Source organism: Dasypus novemcinctus, chromosome 14, assembly GCF_030445035.2.
Source record: "Dasypus novemcinctus isolate mDasNov1 chromosome 14, mDasNov1.1.hap2, whole genome shotgun sequence".
NCBI classification, from domain to species: domain Eukaryota; kingdom Metazoa; phylum Chordata; class Mammalia; order Cingulata; family Dasypodidae; genus Dasypus; species Dasypus novemcinctus.
This window is the reverse complement of record NC_080686.1, coordinates 74,581,300-74,603,779: the sequence shown is the minus strand read 5'-3', so window position 1 is coordinate 74,603,779 and position 22,480 is coordinate 74,581,300. Positions and strand designations below refer to the sequence as shown.

General features: G+C 36.4%; 1 pseudogene; it reads left to right on the top strand.

The window, feature by feature from the left end:
- Positions 1-689: 689 nt before the first annotated feature.
- On the top strand, positions 690-9,634 carry LOC101429022 (gem-associated protein 5 pseudogene; annotated as a pseudogene).
- The last annotated feature ends 12,846 nt before the right edge of the window (positions 9,635-22,480 follow it).

Genomic DNA, 22,480 nt, shown 5'->3' with positions numbered 1-22,480 from the left:
ACTTAGGTTCTCAATCCGTTTTATCAAAAAAGTAGCCTATCTGGGCATCCCTCCATTATTTACTTTGCATTTATTCTTCCTGCAAGGCAATCAGTGATACTCTGAAATGTCATTGATCTCCTCAATTCCAAAGGACAGCTAATATATCAACTGCACAAATTCCTTAGCATTTAATGCTATTCTTTACTGAAACACCTTCCTTTTTTAATCTTTTCTCTTAGCTTCTGTAACATTGTAATTCAACATTTGTTTATTAATTTATCCATTGTTCATTTAGCAACCTGTTATTTCTAGAAATAAAATATAGTTCCTGTTCTCAAACAAAATGAATAGATATAACTGAACTATTATAAATTTACATTTATAGTGATAAATACTCGAGTTGGTGATGGTGGTTATGGCTATGGGTGTAAGAAAAGTTTTCCTAGAGAAGGCAATACCTGAACTAAGCATTAAAAAAGATTAGGTGGGGGTGGGGTGAGGGAGTGAGTCTGAGGACTGACTTTTGTGGCGGCTGCTCCCTCAGCCCCGGCTTTCCGGAATCACGAGGCAGTTGCTTCGGACTCTGCTGTGGTTCTCCAATTGGCACTGCCCCGCAATGCAGGGTTGCTGTGCCCGGGAAACTTTTTGGCTTCCCTGTGTGTACCCCAGTCTTCCTGATATGTATGGGCTCAAGCACCAGCCCTGGGATGCCCTCTTTTCAAGTAATAGGGGAGTTGGTGACAGAACCTGCACTCCATCAGCATGCGATATCAGAAGGACATTGGTCTCCTCCAGTAAAGGGTTTTATAGTATCTGAGGATGAAAAAGTAGTTTTCTGTTACTGGCTTAACAGAAATGACAGACAGCCCCTCTGTATAGAACCCAGGACAATTTTCTGCCTTACTTGTTCACTTCATGATGAAGATTTAGTAGAAAATTGGCTACAAGGATGTCATAGTGGTTCTAATTGGTATCAGTAAGAAAGTTGAAGTGATTCACACACTTTGAGGCCACATGATGGTGCCCCCTGTGATATAAAGACTGTTGATCCATAAATCAAGAGGAAAATTCAGAAGAACCTGAAATTCTCAATAGGAAAATTATAATTCAAGGAAAATTATAATTCAAACTCCAATAACAAAAGCCTGCCATTTAGCCACTGGAAGCAAAGATCAGACCATTTGAATCTGGAGCTGCTCTAGAGGCCAAGGGGTGATGATTATGAAATTGCCATTTTTTGAAGAGGAGGGAGTGTGGACCAAACAGCTAAGAGAGTTTTTGGTTGATGCTCCATGGGCCTAGGGATCAGCCAACACAGTTGGTATTCAGATGTTTTGATGAGAACTGCTACTATGAGATCTCACCCAGTCTTGGAAATGGACATATACCCTCTTTAGAACTTTATGTCCTTTACAAACTGAGGAAGACAAACAGCTACTGCTTACTATATCAATGGGTAGATATGTAAAATATTTTGTGACAGGGCCACTCCTGGAGTACTACTAGACACTCTCCTCCCTTGGTATGTTTGTGTATAGTCTGGCTTTCATTCCTGTGGATATAGGCTGTTTGGCCATAGGTATCAGTGATTGCATGATTCATGTGTGGAATATACTTTCCATAAAGAAAACCTATAATGTGAAAAATATTTGGAAAGGTGTAGCAGTTTGATATGGTTATGAATGCCAAAAATAGATTATAGAGTATGTTTGTAATTAGCCTGTACCTGGGCATGATTGCGATATGATTGGGGCTTTGATTGTGATTGGGCCACATCATTAGGGCATTGAGTCATCACCCTTTGAGGAGGGGATGGGGACTCACAGATAAAAGGCATGGCAAAGGACAGAGTTGAGGGTTCTTAATGTTGGAGTTTTGATGTTGGAGTTTGATGCTGAAGCTTTAAACTGGAGCGCAGAGAAATAAGCACACAGAGGAAAGAGAAATAAGCCCTGGGAATAGAAGAACTAAGCCAGGAGAAGAACACAGAGGAACAGAGATGGCTCCTTAGATACAGCAGAAACCCCTGGGAGAGAAACAGAGCTGTTCACCTGATAGTCTACAGCTGACACTGTGGAAAGAGGCAAAGTCTAGAAAGCCTCATAGTCTACAGCTGACCTTGTGGAGAAAACAGAGGAGCTGAGCCCAGAAAAACCCAGGAAGCCTGAACCCTCACAGACGTCGGCAGCCATATTGCTCCAACACGTGAAAATAGACTTTGGTGAGGGAAGTAACTTATGCTTATGGCCTGGTCTGTAAGCTCCTACCCCCAAATAAATACCCTTTATAAAAACCAACTAATTTCTGGTATTTTGCATCAGTACCCCTTTGGCTGACTAATACAAAGGTATCAAGTCCAAAGTTATAGTGCTGTGCTGGCACCCAACCAAGGAAGTTTGCTTAGACTTTAGAAATGATGATGGAAAAGTGGGATTGTGTGCTGTCTATTACAAAAAAATATACACAGATTTCTAGCACATATAAGAAAACTGCATACACTTTATCCTGGGGACCCCCAGACCCCCATATCACTGGGAGGATATTTTATTCAGCTGTGAAGGAGAAGGGATTGTCTTACAGCATAACTCCTAGTATCTTAGTAGAGAAACCTTTGACATCAACAAGCTCATCAGGGACACCAAATCAATCAAATACAAATTGATAATACATGCAGAGTTAACCGGGCAAAATCATGGCTCTTGGCAATGAAGAGGAATCAATAGAAATATTTCAGGTTCCCAACTTGAAACTGACCTACCCCATCCAACAGCATCACAAGCTTGTGAATACCATTATCTGGCATCATGAGTATGTCAACATTCCAGAGCTGAGCTATCTAATGGCCTTTGGGTTCACCAATTCTGTCATTTATGTGTACAATCTGAAGACTGTCATAGAAAGCAATCCTGAATCTCCAGTGACCATTACAGAGACTTACCAAATCCTCTCAGGACACACAGTAAAGATTGCTAGTCTGGCTTGGAGCCCAAATCATGATAGAAGGCTGGTATCTGCTTCCCATGGGGTATAGTCCAGATATAAAATACTCTCCAGAAAAAACCACTGTACAGTTTCTGAGGACATCGAGGTCAACTTCCTTGTTTGATGTGGTCCCCATTGGATGCAGACTGCATCTACTCAGGTGCAAATGACTCCTGTGTGTACAAAAGGCTCTGTTCTATGCAAAATCATTCCCAGTCCCCTCAAGGAAATGAAAGTATTGAATTAGAGTAAAAAAGTCTCTCTCAACCTAAGCCAAAACTCACAAACAAGAAAACGCCCACCTCAAGACAGCCTAAAAAGCATGAATACTTTGATGAGAAGGAAGATGAGAGCATAAAGGAGAACTCAGAATCAGTTGAAATTGGTGTTTCAGGCCAGGAGAGTGAAGAGGATGCACAGTGGCCAGAGTTGCTCAGCAATATCACTGCAGTGGGTTCTACTAATAAATAACCAGCTATCTGCCCTCCAGTTTCCTTAGGACTTGAAAAGTCAAAAGTCATTGTTTATAACAAAATCACTTTACTAAAAAAGGAGTCTCCTAAAAAGAATCCAGAAGCTTTACTCAAGAAGAGAAAAGCTTTGATCCATGCTGGCACTGAACAGAAATCTGGACCAAAGAGGAACTTCATCAGGGCTCTTTGGTACTAGCAACTGCAAAACATTCCAAAGAATTAAAAGATGATTTGGCTAGAGGAAAGATTTCACCAGAGGCTCTTCACAGACAGGGTTAGGTTACCCTGTACAGAATGATTGAAGATGCAGAAAAAGGTCACTTGGAAAATGGCCAGCCTACGTTATTTCACCAACTCATGCATTGGAAAGGAGATTTAAAAGGTGTTCTTGAGACTGCAGCAGAAAAGGTAGCTGACAGACAACTTCGTGGCTATGGCACCAATGCCTGGCTACCACGTATGGCTGTGGACCATGGAAGCTTTTGCCAAATAGTTGTGTTTAAGGATCAGTATGTTGGAAAACCAGCAAGATGGCAGCAGAGTAAGGAGCTCCCAGAGTCAGCTTCTGCTACAGGGCAGTTAGTAAACACCCAGAGCTATCTGGAGCTATCTGAAGCACTTATTTGGGGGCTTCAGGAGGCCAATAGACCATATTGCAACATACTTGAAGGAATGGAAGGAGGAGACTGCCCATCTGCAGAGAAGATTCGTAAGTAGAGCACCCAATGCCATGGAGGCCAATGCCCATCCTCCACTGGAGGCACAAGCTGCCTTGGGAACTGCTCCGAGGCTGGAATTGAAAGTTCCACTTCCTAAAAATAGATGGTTGGGCACCAACTTCAGCTACTGATGAGTAAATTTGGCAGGCTAAAGTATAATCCTAAGAATAACTACAGTTTGAGCCTGTCCAAGTCAGAAAGAGGCCAACAACTGCCATTGTAATTCTGCATCTGGCATGAGGGGAAGCAGACTGGACTGAAAATCTATGCTGGTAGGGAAAGACTTCTTTCCATCCAGATCAGAATGCAGCTCTAGCCTAGACCCTAGCCCCATCTCCAGCAGGGAGGAAATTGGGGTGACCTGCACCAGCCTCTCCAGAAAATTACCAGCCAAGTCATGGAGGCCAGTGATTATCCTACTCTGGCAGCACAGCCACCCCAGGAGCTGTTTTGTGGCTGGAAATGGAAGCTCCATTTCCCCAAAACAGGGGAGGAGGAGACAGCTGGACATCCATTTTATAGTGATTAGTAGACTTGGCTGGCTTAGGTATAACCCTAGGAATAGCTGGGTTGTGAATCTGTCCAAGTCAGAAAGAGGCTGGTAGCCACCGTTTTGACTCTGCCCCCAGCATGAGGGGAAGACCAGCTGACTGAAAATCACAGTGACAGTAGGAACTAGTTTCTTTCACCCAGACTGGCCTGCAGCCCTAGCCTAGTCTTCACCCCACCTCTGGCAGGGAGGAGGCTGGTGTGCCCTGCACCAGCCTATCCAGGTAACTGCAGGTACCTTATAACTGGCACAGATTGACTACTTGGAAGACTAATGGGGCAACTATGGTCATCTTGGACCCACAATGCATAGATTGCCACCCACACCTGCAGCTCTATCACCGCCCCAGGCAGTGGGAGAAAGGAGAAAGTTAGGAGAAACTTCATTGGTCCCTGGGGCAATGAAGGCAGCTTGAGCCTCCACAGCTTATAGCACCAACTGCATCTTTGACTCCTACTACACAACCAGCAAGGGAGAAAATGCAGGAAGTCCTAGACTAAACAGAAAAACTGCACCCAGAATAAATTCTCTAGTAAGCCAGATACCAAGATACCAACAAATATCATACACTGATCCAAGAAACAGGAAGATATGGCCCAATTAAAGGAATAAGATAAGCCTCCAGATGACATAAAGGAATTGAGACAACTAATTATAGATGTTCAAACAAATTCCTTAATAAATTGAGATGGCTAATATATTAAGGATATTAAGAAGACACTGGATGAGCACAAGGAAAAATTTGAAAGCATACATAAAAAAGAGGAGTGCTTATGGGAATGAAAGGTGGAATAAATGAAATTTAAAAAACATTGGAATCATATAATATCAGATTTGAGGAGGCAGAAGAAAGGATGTGTGAGCTTGAAAAAATCGCCTCCAAAAGTGAACTTACAAAAGAAGAGATGAAAAAAAGAATAGAAAAATTTGAACAGGTCTCAGGGAACTAAAAGACATCAAAAAACGTGTACACATATGTGCTATGGGTGTCCCAGAAGGAGAAGAGGAGGGAAAAGGAGAGGAAGGAATATTTGAAGAAATAATGGTGGAAAGTTTTCCAAACATATCGAAGGACATAGTTATCCATGTCCAAGAAGCCCAATATATTACCATCCAAAATTATCTCACCCATTTCCAAGGCATATACTAATCAGAATATCAAATGCCAAAGACAAAGAGAATTCTGAGAATATCAAGAGAAAAGTAACATATGGCATATAAGGGATACCCAATGAGATTAAGTGCTGAGTTCTCACCAGAAACCATGGAGGCAAGAAGACAGTGGTATGATATATTTAAGATACTACCAGAGAAAATATTCCAGCCAAGAATCTTATATCCAGAAAGACTGTCTTTCAAAAATGTGGGCAAGATTAGAATATTCACAGATAAACAGAAACTGAGAGAATTTCTAAGCAAGAGACCAGATCATCAGGAAATACTAAAGGGTGTGCTAGAGCCCGAAAAGAAAAGATTGGAGAGAGAGGCTTGTAAGAGAGTCTAGAAATGAAGATAATATCAATAAAAGTGACTAAAAGTGTCAAAAGAGTGGTGAAAATAAAATATGACAGATAAAACTCAAATAGGACTAAACTTAACCAATGATGTATAGCCTGTGTGTTTAGAAAACTGCAACTAGATGTTAAAAGAAATTTATAAAGGCCTAAATAACTGGAAAGACATTGCATGCTCACAGATTCGAAGAATAAATATCAGTAAGATGTCAATTCTACTCAAATTGATATACAAATTTATTAAAATCTGGATAAAAATTCCACCATCATTAAAAAAACAAAATTTTTAAAAACACGATTATCAAATTTATTTGTAAGGTTAAGGGGTCCTGAATAGCCAGAAACATCATAAAAAGGAAAAGAGAACCTTCATCTCCAGACTTTAAATCATATCTAGGTTTGTGATAAAAACACAGTGGTACTGACATAAAGACAGGCACATAGACTAATGGAACCAAATTGATAGTTCAGAAACAGAGCCTCACATATATGGACAAATGATTTTTGACTAGCCTGTCAAACCCACATGGTTCAGGCAGAACAGTCCATTCAACAAATGGCGCTGAAAGAACTGGATATGCATAGCCAAAGGAAGGAAAGAAGACCCCTATCTCACATCTTATCAAAAAATTAACTCAAAATGAATAAAAAACCTAAAAATAAAAGCAAGAACCATAATACTTCTGGAAGAAACTGGAGGAAAATATCTTCAAGACCTGGTGGTAAGTGTTGGGTTCTTAAAGGAAATAGGAGGACTGAGCTGGACTACTCATGTTTAATGGATGTAGAATTTTTAATTAGATTTATGTAAAAGTGTGGAAGTGTATAGAGTGGATGGAAACAAATAGTGATTAACAGCTATTTTATAAAAGGGAATGTGGCTGAATATGGTAGTCTTAATATGTAAATGTCAATTGACAGAATGTTAGAGAATAATCTAGGAATTGAATAGCACAGTAAACCAAGAAATGGATGAGAATTGTGTTGATGGTACAGATGCAAGAGTGTCCTTTGTGAGCTAGAGCAAATGTACATCACTATTGCATGGTGTTGGGAATGTGGAGAAGCATGGGAAAAATACAACGGGAGTGAACTGTGGACTGTGGTTAGCAGTAATAATATAATATTCATGCATCTATGCCACATATGTCCAGGGTTGATAATGGGACTGTTTGAAAAATGAGTCAAATGTACTCTATGACATGGTAACAGTCAGATGATATTATCTTATCTGTAATAAATGTTCCACCACAGTGTGGTGTGTTGGTGGAGGGGTGTTACTTGGGAAATCTGCAAATACACATGATTGTTTTATAAGTTTACATCTTCTGTCATAAAACATATATGTAAAAATTAATAATAGGGTGTGTTGGGGGAAAAACACATCAAATGTAAGATAAGGACTATAATTAGTAGTAAGATTTTGACAATATTCTCATAATTTGTAACAAATGTCTCATGACAATGCAAGGTGTTGATGGAGGGTTGATGTATGGGACCCCTGTATGATGTTATGCATGTTTGCTTTGTAAGTTCACAACTTTTACTATGCACTTAATGGTTTATGTATGTTCATAAATAAATGATATAAAAATAATAATAGGGTGGTTTGGATGAAAAATACTTTGGTTAGTAGTAATATTTTACAATGCACTTTAATCATTAGTTAAAAAGGTTTAACAACAATGCAAGTTATTGGTGGTAGAGTGAGTTATGAGAGTACTGTATGATGTTATATGTTTGTTTTATAAGTTAACAACTGTTACTAAACACTTATTGTTTATGTATGTTTATGTATGAGTGATATACCTCAATAAATTAATGAAACAAAGACCAGTATGTCAAGGCTGCCTCTCACCTGCTTTCCATCCACAAAGTATATGAAGCTGTGAGCTGCCCAAGTCAAACACTTTCTACAGGGAAGCTGTTGCAGTTGCCAAGGCTGGGCTGTGCCCACCTGACCCAATTCTAAAGGGCGTTTACCTCAGGTGGGGAACCAGCCTAGAAAAAGATGGCCATTATGCTGTGGCAGGCAAATTTTATTTAGCAGCCACTTCCACTTCTGATGCAGCCTACATTTTGACCAAAAACGGGGATTCAGTATCATGTCGAATGGCTGCTAAGTTGACTGCCATTGTAGGAGAGGAGGAGTCGTGTGGTTCCCTAGTTCTCAGGTATACAGAAGAGCTGCTTTTGTACAGGAACTGGGTGGGAACCAAGGAGCTCTGAAGCTCAAGGAAAGTCTAAAGATTCAGAGACTGGAGTTTTGCCTTCTTGTGCTACTCTCCAAGCATCTGAAGGAAAGGCAGCTTTCAGAGTGTAGAAGCTCCTCTTCTTACCATGCTTGAACCACAGGCACAAAAGGGCCCTTTGTGGAGAGGATGACTGCAGTGTGCATGAGTGTCTTTAGCCTTGATACTCCACTGCAGTTTCAGGCAGCATTTCAGACGCTAAAAAGCATTAAGTACCCTTCTGCTACAAATAACGTTCCCTCCAAACAGCCCCTACTTCACATCTGCCATGACTTGACACTGGTGGTGCTTAGGCAACTGGTGGCTATCTGGGATGTTGGAGTGAAGCACTGCTTTGATCTGTAGTCTGGAGCTACAATGCTGGCAACTTCACCATCATACAGGAAGTCTACTCAAACTTTCTTTCTGTGGGCTGTGGCCAATTAAGAGCAAACTGGATGACCATCAGTCCTCTGGCACATCAGTTCTCAGAAGTTTGAGGCCCTTTTATTTATGGACATCTGTATGAATTCTGGTGGTAACTTTCTAGGGCCTGAATCCAGTGTTGGGTAAGGGTTGGTCATAGAAGGAAGATCTCTGTTGAGGGAAGTTAGCATTTGGATGATGCCAGCCCTGAAACATCTGCCCTGAAGCTTCTTCTCAGCCAGAGCTAAGTTGGATTGCAGACTTGAGACTCATGAAAGAAAGTGAATGAATGCTGAATGCTTGTAACGAGCCCTTTTCAGAAAGGCATGCCAATCTCCAGCACTCACAGAGAACAATTGCAGAAGTCCAGGACACCTTGGAAGAAATGATCTGGAAGCACCAGAAAAGTCAACTCTGTAAATCCACAGTGAATGAATTTACATGAATGAATCTGAGCAAAAAGCAGAAAAGCCCCTCTCTAGTCCTCAGAGCCAATGTGAAAAAGAACAAAAAGAATCAGTTTCTCTGCCTGAGTTGACAAAAATTCTTAGGCAAATGAGCAATGGCTAAGTTTACTGAGAGTATTAAGACCTGGCCCTTCCTAGATGTGCTAGAGTGCTGCCTCATCCTGCTTCACATCAGTTCCCAGTGTCCTGGAAGTGTGACCCAGGAAATGTGGGAACAGGTCTAAGAGATCCTTCAGAAATAGAATAGCACTAAAGTTTACAAAAGACACTACCAATCTGTCTCCATGTGAACTTTCAAGAATCTTTCAGCAACTGCCAAATTCAAAACATTGAACAACTTTCGTCTCTGCAGTTATACCCCATCAGACATTCACTCTGATCCAAGATCCTTTTGCAGTGATCCAAAAGAACATAAATGAAGTTCAAGTTTGAAATCAACTCTACCCTTAGACACAGTGGAATTTGACTTTGACTAAAGAGTTAGGCCCTATAGACTTAATTATTGTTTCCTATTGGAGGACAGATAATGAAAAGCTGGCAGTAGTTACTCAGAAAACCCCTGTGGAGTGATTTTCAGTCATCTTTAAAGCTTCATGAAGGTTTCACCCAAAGAGGAGAAACATTTTTTTAATCACCCAAAGTGTTATGTTCTCAAACACAAGCTACTTTTGTAAAAACTTCATCTGTTCATATACATGTCATTCTTGTTAGAGGCCTTTTTATTTATGGGGATTAGTGAAGATTTTTAAAAATTATCTTAGTTAAGCCAGGCTCTCTCCCTCCACTCTTTCAAAGATTGAAGTTTGAATGTGAAATATGTCTTATGCATCATGTTAACTTTACCTTCTCTTGGAATTTTAGGTTGAAAATACACTGTTTAATTTTGTTTTGTTTTATTTTATGTAATTGCTTATTTGGACAAATAACTTACTAAAGCTTTAGAGGAATAAATAACTAACTCAGACATGTCTTTTCCCTTCAGTTTTGTAAGAAATGATTGCTGATGATCAAATAGCTCAGGAAGAAATTGACTTATCAGAAGAAAAATACACATTCTTAATTTTGTATTTATGACTCCATATATACATAAAGACTTCAGCTTTAGTGTAATAGAACCCAAAATATTATTTTATAAATCCTTGTTCTTACTTATCTCACTAAAAAAAATGAATAGGCTTTAGTCAGATGAAATGTAAGTAGAGGAAAGGACTATGTAAGACAGAAAGGGCAACTTTAACAAAACAATGGAGATTTTGAAAAATTACAGCCCAGTACAGCAAGAGAGTCAAAAATTTATGTATAGCTATGCATAAATGTGAGTCAAATAAATGGAAAATAGAAAAGTGTAAAAAAGGTCATCAAAAGGAAATATTTCTCTTTTTACTTCCAAATCCTGAAATTTTTATAGTGCCAGTGTCTCCATGGACTACCCAACTTAAATTCCATGATGTGAGTTAATTCGTACTTAGATATCTATAATATATGTTTCCACATTCTAAAAATATAAAGTGTTTTTGTTTTGTTTTAATGAGACTACGTAGTTCAATGAAACTAGGGAAAGAATCTGTATGCTAACAGGAGTCTGAACTGCTGATCTTATCTTGGATAGAAGGAATATGCTTATTATGATGCTCTATATGTCTTCAAATTTTACCTGTTTCCAACATAAATAAATCTTATTTGAAGGCACTTTTTAAAACAATAAATTTGTTCAAATGTTTGACATATTTTCAAAGGCAGAAGCTTAGCTCATCTAAACTAACCAGCTAGCAGAGCAGTGGATTTTTTATTAAATTTAAAAAAACATTCATAGGCATTATAAAGTAAATAGGCATTGAGGAACAACAAGGGCAAGATACTGGGTAAAATTTAATATTTCCATGAAATTAAATGAGGCAATTATTTGAGGAAATATTTCTCCTTGAGAAATCTATTCCTTGTAAACTTGGTGGCTGAGAAGCTTGGCAGATCTCTTAAGTCCCTTTTAGAATGAAGGAAATAAAGCTTAGAGCTCAGGTTCTACTAAGTATGTTAAGTCTAGTGCCTCCCTACCTATTTTTGGATGTGATCCTAAAAAGTGAAATAATCGTGGTAAGATGAAGTAGAGATTATTTCAGCTTTAAAGGAAATTAAACTAAACTTTAAATACCTGAACCATCATAACAGATTAAGATAATCTGGATTGCTATTTCCCTTAGGCTCCTTCTATTAATAAATATAAATTCTCTTTGAATGCATCTATTTTCCAAGGCCTGAAAATCCATATCATATCCAGCCCATAGCTATGAATAAACAGACCTTCTAAAACATGATAAAATAAAATGAGCAACTAAAAATTGAAATATTTTCATAGATATTCCTCATAATTAAAGTAGGTAAAAAAGTAATATTAATATAAATATGCCTAATATGTTCGAGCAGACAATAGATAATACTGAAAATTTATCAGAAAACTAGAAACTGTAAAAAGAACTAACCAAACTAAACAAAATATATTAAAGGATCCAATAGATTTTTGTTATAGTAGCTTTAACATAACTTTAAAAAGTAAATAAAATAAACTCATGAAGCAAAAGAATGGAAAGAAGTACAGAAAGACAAAATATGTAAAATGCATAAAACAGGAAAGAAATATTAGAGACATTATATAACAATCAAATATATGTATAATTTGGAGATTGGGAAAAAGGAATACAATAAAAATAGTTGAAGAAAATAATGGCTAAGCATTTTTGCAAACTGAAAAAAGTTTCAAGAAACACTAAAATCCCCAAGCACACTAAAAGAAAAGACCTCCTACAAAAATCATATTTAAATTCTTAAAATCAAATCAAGAGAAAATTTTAAAAATGACCAGAGGATAACAAATAAACAAACAAACATACAAAAACAAAAAATCTATTGCCTTCACAGAACTAGAATTTAGATTGACAGCAGATTTGTCAACAGTAATAGTAGATGCCAGAAGAAAATAGAAGTAATTTTAATAGGCTTGAAGAATATAAGAATACTATGCTTAGTAAAAATATCCTTCAAAAATTATATAATAGATATATATATATTTCTTTCTAGCAAACAAAATCTGACTGATTTCAGTATGAGCAGACTGATCCAATTGGAACTCAGAAATGCAAACAGATTAAATATGTGGGAATAAAATAAGTATTGACTAGATTAAATTAATAGCAATGGCCCATGGGTGTTAAAAAATAAGGAGAATAAAATGCATTTATTATATGAGACTTGATGAGTTACATTGTTTTAAAGTATTCTCAGGTTCTTGCATTATGCAGAAAGATAGAAAATGACATATATTAGACTTTTAAGATGTCTGCTTAAATACTATAGTAATGATTCAAAGAAAAAAATTGAGTATAAATAATCTAACAAGGAATGTATATTAATACAAAAATTAATCAATTAAAATGAAAAAAAATAGCTAAGTTAAAAGAAAAACCAAATGGGGAGGATATTTTAAAATCAAAGCATAAAAGGTTTAAACAAATTATGTTAGGTTTTACATTCAGTGAAAATGGACTTATTACTACAGTTAAATAACAAAAATGGCAATCTTTCTAGCTAAATCTTTCTTAAAGAAAATATAAATCTCTACAGAGATTTTAAAATAAAAGTAAAATGAAAGAAAAAGAAATAACCTGAAAATACTAACATAAAAAAATGTCTGATTGTGATTGAAAGAAAACTTTCAGTGAATTCGGGATAATCTTAAGTATTATGGTATTTTTATAACTAAGAAAATTTTGCAAAACTGTTAAGGGAACTATTTGACACCTTAACAGTCTATTGGATTTAGCAGAAAGATGGTCAGTTGATTATTAGCAAGTTGAGAGATAGCAGCTTTGGTGGAGAATTAGCATGGTATTCAAATTGGCAGGAGTTATGGAGTAAAAAGAATGCATGTAGGAGTGCAAGTGGAGGAAAGTCATAGATTAATCAAGGTATATATGTGGTCTAAGAAGTCTGGCCTTACAGGGATAAATAGAGGGATGGGGAGTTAAGTCAATTTGAAAATTTGTTTATAGGAGGGTCCTCCTATGATATTGTTTAAATGTTTTATAAGGGAGGTGCTAGCATACTGAAATTCCATATTGAAGATTTAATGCCATCTCAGGGATCACCACATTATCTAAATGCAAAAATTTAATATATATTTGAACTAAATATACTTTACTCTTCAAACTATTTCTTTTCAAACCGTGCCTTTATATCTAATTTTATAGATACAATTTAGATGTTTTCATTCCCACTATTGCATACCTATACATGTGTTTATTGGTGAATTAAAACATGCCACCATCTTGGCATAGTGGCTTAGAACTGATTTTCCACTTTTCCCCAATCCGGGACTTGGTTGAGGTCAGTGTAAAAGAAGCAACAAGTTGAAAATAGACCCAGACTGAAAAGCAAGAATGGGTTTGAAAACAAAAGCAAAAGTCAACTAGTCACTATTGGATGATAACACAGCAAAAATGAGTCAGAATCAGAATTTTGAAAAGAAGTAAATTCGAAAGCCATCTGTTGCAAGTGAGGCAAGGTACTATCAGGTTACACCTAAGCACAGCAATGACTGGACCAAAATGGGAGGTAGGGATTAAGAAAATATAAGTGGGTTATGAAATATCCATAACTTAATACATCCTCTCATCCATTCAGTTCTATTCACTCCTTACATCAAATCCAGTCCATTACAAACACTTCAAGGTACATATTCAGTGGCAATCATTGGAAAGCACAATACGGGACAGTTAGTAGGTTAAGCTGCATCATGTTTTTGAATTTGATATTTATCATTTCCTTACTCTGTTAACTATTCTAGGTTTTCCTCAATCTTTGTTAGCATTCATGTTGATATGTTTCTTCCTTAGTTGGAATCTCTAAAACTTCAACCTGAAAATGTGAGACACTCAATTGTTTTGTCTTTGTTGCACTGTGTACTGGTTATCAATGGGCATGAATTATTGACATTTCTCTGTGTATCTCTTGGATTCCAGGTTACTCTTTCGTACCATCACTGTGTAGCAGCACAATGATAATATAATACACATCAGTAAACAACCCCAGAAAAGTAATGCCTTTCTTTAATTGCTATTTCACAATAATGAAAAGTCCAAAATAATAGTCAAAGCTTCAGATTAACTAGAAAGCTTACTGAGTAACCAGCAGGAAGTATCCCCAAATCCATAGAATAAGACATTTTAATCTCTAAGAGTCTAATTTTGTGAGGTTTGGAGGCAAAATTTATTTAAGTGGATCATTGAAAATAATGGTAAGAGATTAATCTGATTTATAGGACTTGGTCCCAGGACTAAAGTATCCAAATATTGGAAAATTTTAATTTCCTAGTTGTAAATAACAGCATAAAACATAATATTGAAAATGTATTATCCTTAAGATGGCATCATATTTGAGCTTTTAACTGGTCTTCTCAAGATTTTATCAGTCTGGCCACTTCTAGATGGTATATAATTAGGACAATTTCATGTGCTGGTCATTTGTTCATTGTAGTAGCTTTTTGTTATAAATTACATCCTAAGATCTTAGAGGTTATTATATGAAATCCCATACCTGTACCCAGACATTTTTCAGGATTGCCATAGTGATGATGGCAATGGTAGTTTTGTCAGATAAGGCAAAATGATTTCTGAGAGAGAGGTCAACTCCCAGAAAGATGAATCTCTGTCCCTTCTAGAATGAATGTGCTCCAATATAATCCACCTGACACAGCATGTGGCTGGTATCTCAAGTAATTATATGATATTGACATTTCAGTGTTATTTTAGCTGGCAGGATGGACACTCAACAGTGGCATCAACAAAACCAGCATTAGTGAGAAGGACAACATGCAATGAATTCTGTGCATAAGTTTTAACCCTACAGCTGTGACTACTCTGCTTATGGGACTATTACACAACTATACACAACTACTAGAGCAACCAACGACAGCCATTAGGCTGCTATCCATAGGATAAGTTTTTTTTATCTACCTGGTAGGGTTTTTTTGAGAGCTTCTTCTGTATTGGTTATTATGTAGCAACATTAAAGTAAAGTCATACTTTCAAACTTTCTGACAATTCAATAGATCCCTCTACATACAACTTATCCAAACATCTTTGTCTCTTTTCATCCAGTCTTCATCCCTCCATTCTCCAGAGAATCAGCCAGGGCATTTTCTAAGACCCACAAATTTTTCTAGCTCTGGACCTCAGGAAAAGTCACACTATATACAAAGTAAATGCCTAAGTGCTCTACTTGCAGATTTCTGGAAGATTTTTCCTTCACCACTGTCCTTCAGCATCACACCCTTAGTGTGGTTTCAGTGCAGAGGTAGTCCATTTGTAGCAGGAGACACAAAAGGAGCCAGGCTTTTTGTAAACCTAGCCCAAGATTACTCCTCCTCTGCCAGTTTTTTATATGGATCTATAGATATTAGTTGATAAACAAGCGGTGGTACAACAGAGGTAGGTGATTGGACCTGGTGCACACATTAAGGAAACTTACTTGTGCCCTCTGAATATTACCAGGCCCAATATCAGGTGTAACCCCATCATTATATAAAATATTGCTGCTAAGCTAACCAGCCCTCTGATAATACCCACCTCTTGATAGATAGCTCCAGGCACACAGTATCTTAATATCTAATCAAGGGTGTTCTGTATCTATCAGTACCATGCTGAGTGGTGTTTCCTAAAAAATGAGTTGCTTTCTATAGTAAAAATCTTTTGCCCCTGTCATGTACTAAGAATTTACAACTCTCTTTTGCAGGGAATTCTAAAGATTTAATAGGTTATTCTTATAAACTATGATATTCAAAGCACTTTTGTATCTGATGGGTGAAATAGCTCAAAGTGTAGGACTTTTTTGCTCCATAGCTTTAACCATCTACAGAGCCTTCTATTTATATGAACTGCATTCAAAACTGGCATCTTTATAAACTGGACAGAGTAGCATTTTAAGTGTTTAATATGCTGTTTCCAATATTCGGTAAGGCCTACCAAACACTTTATTTTTTAGGGGTTAGGATGTAAGAAGTGCAACAAATTCTCCTTTACTATAGAGATAATATTCTAGTAGACCTGGTTCATCAACCCATAAAACTTCACACTCTGGCATACATGGGTCTTAATTAAGTATCCAATGAAATTGCCACTTTATGGTCACCAGGTTCACTTAACATCATGTCAGCAAAACAGTGAATCAGAAATAATTTTCTCCAGAATTTCAAGATGATTAGGTTTCCTATGGACTTTATATTGAAGGACAGCAGGATAATTCATATAACTAGAGAAAAACAGTGAAAGTGTCCTTTTGGTATGCAAAAGTGGTTTTGATTTACTTTGTCATAGAGATTAAGAACAAATTTGCTGTATCACTGGCTGTTTATAAATGGCCAAAAACAATGTTAATTTGCTCCAGTTAAGATGATACATGTGTGGTTAAATTCTGCTTGCCGTTTGATAGTCCATCATAATCTACCATGATTCTCTTGTTTTTGAAGGAGATAAAGTTGAATTGAATATGTATATAACAGAAATTCACAGTTTAATTCTTTAGTGATTGAAGTTGGTACTATGTTCTGCCACTCTACAAAAGAAGGGTTATATGTGCTGTCTTAATGTGGGGCTTGGAGGTATGATGGTTTACTGCTTTGCATTCCATTAAAAATTTCAGTGTGCTGAATGGCTATTTCCAAATATTTTACCCCTGACTTTTCCAGGACATATTGGTAGGTCTTAAAATTCTTTGGGTATGTATAGTATATAACATTCCTGGAGCAGGAATTGTATTTTCCTAGTGCTCTGCTAACAATGACTCTAGTTACTGATCTGGAGTTTATTTAGTTATTTGGGGGAAATCTTGCATGGAACACATCATCTTGTAAGGTAAGTGTATCAGTTTAGGACTTCACAAAATCTGCAGGTGTGGAAAGTCGTTTGCGAGCAAGAAAGAAGATTTTGCTTTTATTATTTTTTGTTACGATTTCATTATTATTACTATTATTTTAATTAGGAATGGTCAGGAGAATCTAGGGATTTAAAAAACCCATCTCAGTTTTCATAGCCCCATCGAAATCCAACTAACATAGAGCAGTAGCAGCCATTAGAAAAGCAGCCTTCTGAGGGCTGTGCTTTCGTTTTGATTTCAGTGTAGTCTGCCCTGTAACTTCAGGAAAGAGGAATATTTTTAAGGTTTGCCATGGTGCCTTTCTGACTTTTACATTCCACAAGCACTGGAGGTCCTAGTCACTGAAATAAGGTTATAAAGAAAAGAGATAAATGACATTCAAATTTGTAGGAAAGAAATGAAACGTTTTATTTGCAGATAATGTAACTGTCTATGTAGAAAATTCAAAGGATTCTATAAAATGTTCTACTAAAACCAATAATTTTAACAAACTTACAAGATGAAAGAACAATATATAATCAATCTTGTTCCTATATACTAGCATCTATTATCAGAAATTAAATTTAAACACAACACATTTACAATAGAGCCAAAAATAATACTTAGGCATAAATCTGATAAAATAATGTGTAAGAACTGAACATTGAAATCTACAAAGGCTTACAGACAGAATTGAAGAAGACCTAGATATATGGAAATATATACCATGTTGATATGACTGAAAACTCAATATTGTTTAGAGGACAATTCTCTGCAAATGAGTCTAGAATTTCAATGTAAGTCAAGTAAAAACGTAAGCAGGATTTTTTTTTTTTGTAGAAATTAACTGATTCTAAAATCACACTAAAGTACAAAAGAACTGTAATTATCAAAGTAATTGGAAGCTTTAATATGTTAAGGTTTCATTTCTTCTGATTTGATCTATAGATTCAGTGAAATCTCAAAATCTGAGCAAGCTAATTTGTGTAATTGGCCAAATGATTCTAAAGATTACATAAAAAGGCTAAAGACCTAAAATAGAGCAATGCTGAAGAAGAAAAACAAAGTTGATGAATTTGTTTAAAGACTTACTATAAAACTAGAGTGATCACAAAAATAAATTGAACAGTATAGAGAGCCACAAAATAGAACCTCTAAAATAAATAGTCAACAACATTGACAAAGATTCAAAGGTAATTCAGTAGAAAAAAGCATAGTCTTTTAAAGAAATCACACTGGTAAACGTGGTGGTCCATATCTAAAGAAATGAAACAAGACACAACTTATACCTTTTATAAATATTACGTCAAAATGCATCCTACACCTAAATGTAAAATATAAAACTGAAACTATTCTGGAGGAAAGTGTTGGAGGAAATCTATTTATTCATTTGGTGTGAAGTTTTTAGAGGTAACACAAAACTTGATCAATAAGAGAAAAAATGGTAAGTTGAACTTTAGTGAATTTCATAAGACAATGTTAAATGAAGACAATGTTAAATTAAAAGCTAAGACATGTACTGGTAGAAAAAATCGATAAAGAACTTGTATTCACAGCATACTAAATTTTCAAATAAAAAAATAAGAAAAAACAATTAAAAATGGACAAAGTATCTAAAAATACATAACACCAAAGAATATATACAGATGACAAATAAACATATGAAATGATTCTCAAGGCCATTTACTATACAGAATTATAAATAAAACAATGAGATGCCATTATATACCTATTAGAATGGCTAAAACCTAACAATATCTAATCTGCTAGTGAGAACACTGAGCCACGGAACTCTCATCACAAGCACTTTGGAAGATAGTTTATCAGTTTCTTACAAAGCAAAATACAATCTTACCATATTATCCGCAATTGCACTTCTAGGTATCTACACAATTGTTATGAAAACTTTTGTCTATGCAAAAACCTGCACATGAATGTTAAGAGCAGCCTTATTTATAATCACCAAACACTGGAAACAGCCAACTTATTCTTATAGTTGGATGGATAAACAGCTATGGTAAATCCACACAACGGAATACTTCTCACTAATAAAAACAGTGAGCCATCAAGCCATGCAAAGGCACGGATAATCTTAAATGGATATTGTTAGGTGAAAGAATCCAGTTTGAAAAATCTACTTATTGTATGGTTACGATTATAAGCCATTCTGGAAAAGACAAGGTAATAGAAAAGTTAAATAGATTAGTTGGTTGACTAGGTGAAGCACAGGGAATTTTTTAGGGTAATGAAACTATTCTGAATGATGCTATAGAAGTGGCTAACTACATGATGCATTTGTCAAAATCTTTAAAAATGTTTAGAACAGAAGTGAATATTATATATGTAAATCAAAAAAAATCACTTAGATAGTTAGGGAATCCCAGGATGGAATACAGAATGCTACCAAATAATATAGATGTATTACAAATTTATGAAACCACTTCACTGAAGAGGATGGGGAAAGTGATGCTGACTTAAGTGGTATTGGGGATAAGTGGAGTCTGTAAGATTAAAGACTAAAGGAGATATGCATAAGTATTTTAATTTAGTTGATAGATTTCTTTCATGGAGGTACAGGTTAACAATTCTGGAAATGCTCTACATATACGGTAAAAGTCAACAATTAAGTGAACAGATAGCAGAATGTGGGATTCGATATTTTTTGAGTAGGACTTTAAAATATGCAAAAAAAATCACGTGGTAGTGGACTAGAATTAGGGATATCAGCATGAAATCATGTTAACTTAATAGAGATAGAGATCATTACATATAAGATTATTTATAGGATATGAATATACACGTTTGTACACATATTTTCTTGCTCTGTTTGCTGAAAAGGCCTAAAGCAAAGACACTCCAGGAACAATGGGGCACCAAAGTGTTTCAATCATGGATTCTAATACTATTTTCCCCTAAAGGGAAATAGGTATTCTTGGAGAAATGGTTGATTGCTAGAAAACATGGAAGGTGAATGTGGGGATACCTTATTGCCTCAGAAAGTAAGGATATGATCAAACATAAATACAATGATAAGGGTATGTCAAAGGAGTATAAGAGTCAATGAGGGAAGCGGACTTGGCCCAGTGGTTAGGGCGTCCGTCTACCACATGGGAGGTCTGTGGTTCAAACCCCGGGCCTCCTTGACTGGTGTGGAGCTGGCCTATGCACAATGCTGATCCACGCAAGGAGTGCCGTGCCATGCAGAGATGTCCCCTGCATAGGGGAGCCTCATACGCAAGGAGTGCACCCCATAAGGAGAGTCACCCAGTGCGAAAGAAAGTGCAGCCTGCTCAGGAATGGTGCTGCACACACGGAGAGCTGACACAACAAGATGATGCAACAAAAAGAAACACAGATTCCCATGCTGCTGACAACAACAGAAGCAGACATAGAAGACAACGCAGCAAATAGACACAGAGAACAAACAACTGTGGTGGGGGGGAAGGGGAGAGAAATTAATTAATTAATTTAAAAAATAAAGAGCCAATGAAAGAGTTCCCAATGGCCAAAACTGGAACAAACTGAGCAAGAAAATAATTAAATTAGTGTTAGATTATCACCAAAATATAAAATAAATATTCATATATCCATACTCATATAAATAAATCATTGAATAAATAATAAGGGGAATAGACAAATTTCCCAGCAGAATAATTCCAAATAGTTTATATAAATACTCTATCATCAAGGAGTTGAAATATAACTTTCCACTCCTTAAGAGTAGGTCATACATAACAACTTTCTTCCAAAGAATATAGTACAGAATATAGGAATAAGTTGCTCTACACTGGAGAAACTTGACAAACACTACATTAACAGGTGATCAAGCTTAACATTAATAGTTATCATAGATAACATAGATAGAAAGATGTGATGAGAGGAGTACTTTAACTCTTTCCTTAAAAACCAATAAATCCATTCTACTCATGAGAAAAACATGCAACAAAATACCAATCACAGGACAGTCTACAAAATATTTGACTGGTATTCCTAAAAACTCTCATAATTTTCAAAAACTTAGAAAGAATAAGAAACCATCATAACCAAGAGTAACTTAAGGAGACATAATAAGTAAATGTAATATAGTATCCTGTATGAAATCCTGGAACATAAAAAGGACATGAGGCAAAAACTATGGAAATCTGAATAAAGTAAGGACTTCAGTAAATAATAATATGCTAGCCTCTGTTCATTAATTGTGACAAATGGGGAAGCAGACTTGGCCCAGTTTTAGGGCACCCATCTACCACATGGGAGGTCTGCGGTTCAAACCCCGGCTTCCTTGATTAGTGTGGAGCTGGCCCATGTGCAGTGCTGACGTGCGCAAGGAGTGCCATGCCACGCAGGGGTGTCCCCCGCGTAGGCGAGTCCCACGCACAAGGAGTGCACCCCATAAGGAGAGCCACCCAGTGTGAAATAAAGTGCAGCCTGCCCAAGAATGGTGCCGCCCACACGGAGAGCTGACAGAACAAGATGATGCAACAAAAAGAAACACAGATTCCCGTGCCACTGACAACAACAGAAGCGGATAAAGAAGACAAGGCAGCAAACAGACACAGAGAACAGACAACCAGGTGGGGGGAGAGGGTAGAGAAATAAATAAATAAATCTAAAAAAAAAAAATGCAACAAATGTACTATGCTGACATAAGATTTTATGAAAAAGGGAAACTGAGTGTGGGATATAAGGGAACTCTTTCCTTTCTTTGCAATTTTTTTGTACCTCTAAAACCATTGAAAATTTTTAAATATTCAAATACACTTAATATTAAAGTTAATTATGAACTAAATCATTATGCTTGAATTAGTTGTGGGCATTCAATAGCAAGAGCTGCTAATCTCCATTTTTTTGACTGTGGTAGTATTTTAATAACCCAAGAAACTTCTTGAATTCTCCAATTTCACTGTAGTGAAGGCAACTGGAAGTAAATGAATGGGTTTACCTAAATTACTAAAATGATAAATTTCTCATTTGGAAATATAGCTTTGATTGTAATGGCAATAATAATTATTTTTATAAATATTTTGGAGTGTTTCCCATGTGCCTTGAATCACTCTACTTTATAAAACAATGTGATAATTATTTCATTGAACAACCCTATGAGTTAAATATTATTAATAGTCTCATTTTACAGATTTTACATAGGTCCACTAGGTGCTAAAGTTGAATGTCCATGTATTAAATCAGGCACGATGTGCTAGCATCAGAACAACAAAAGACATGAGTTGGAAAAC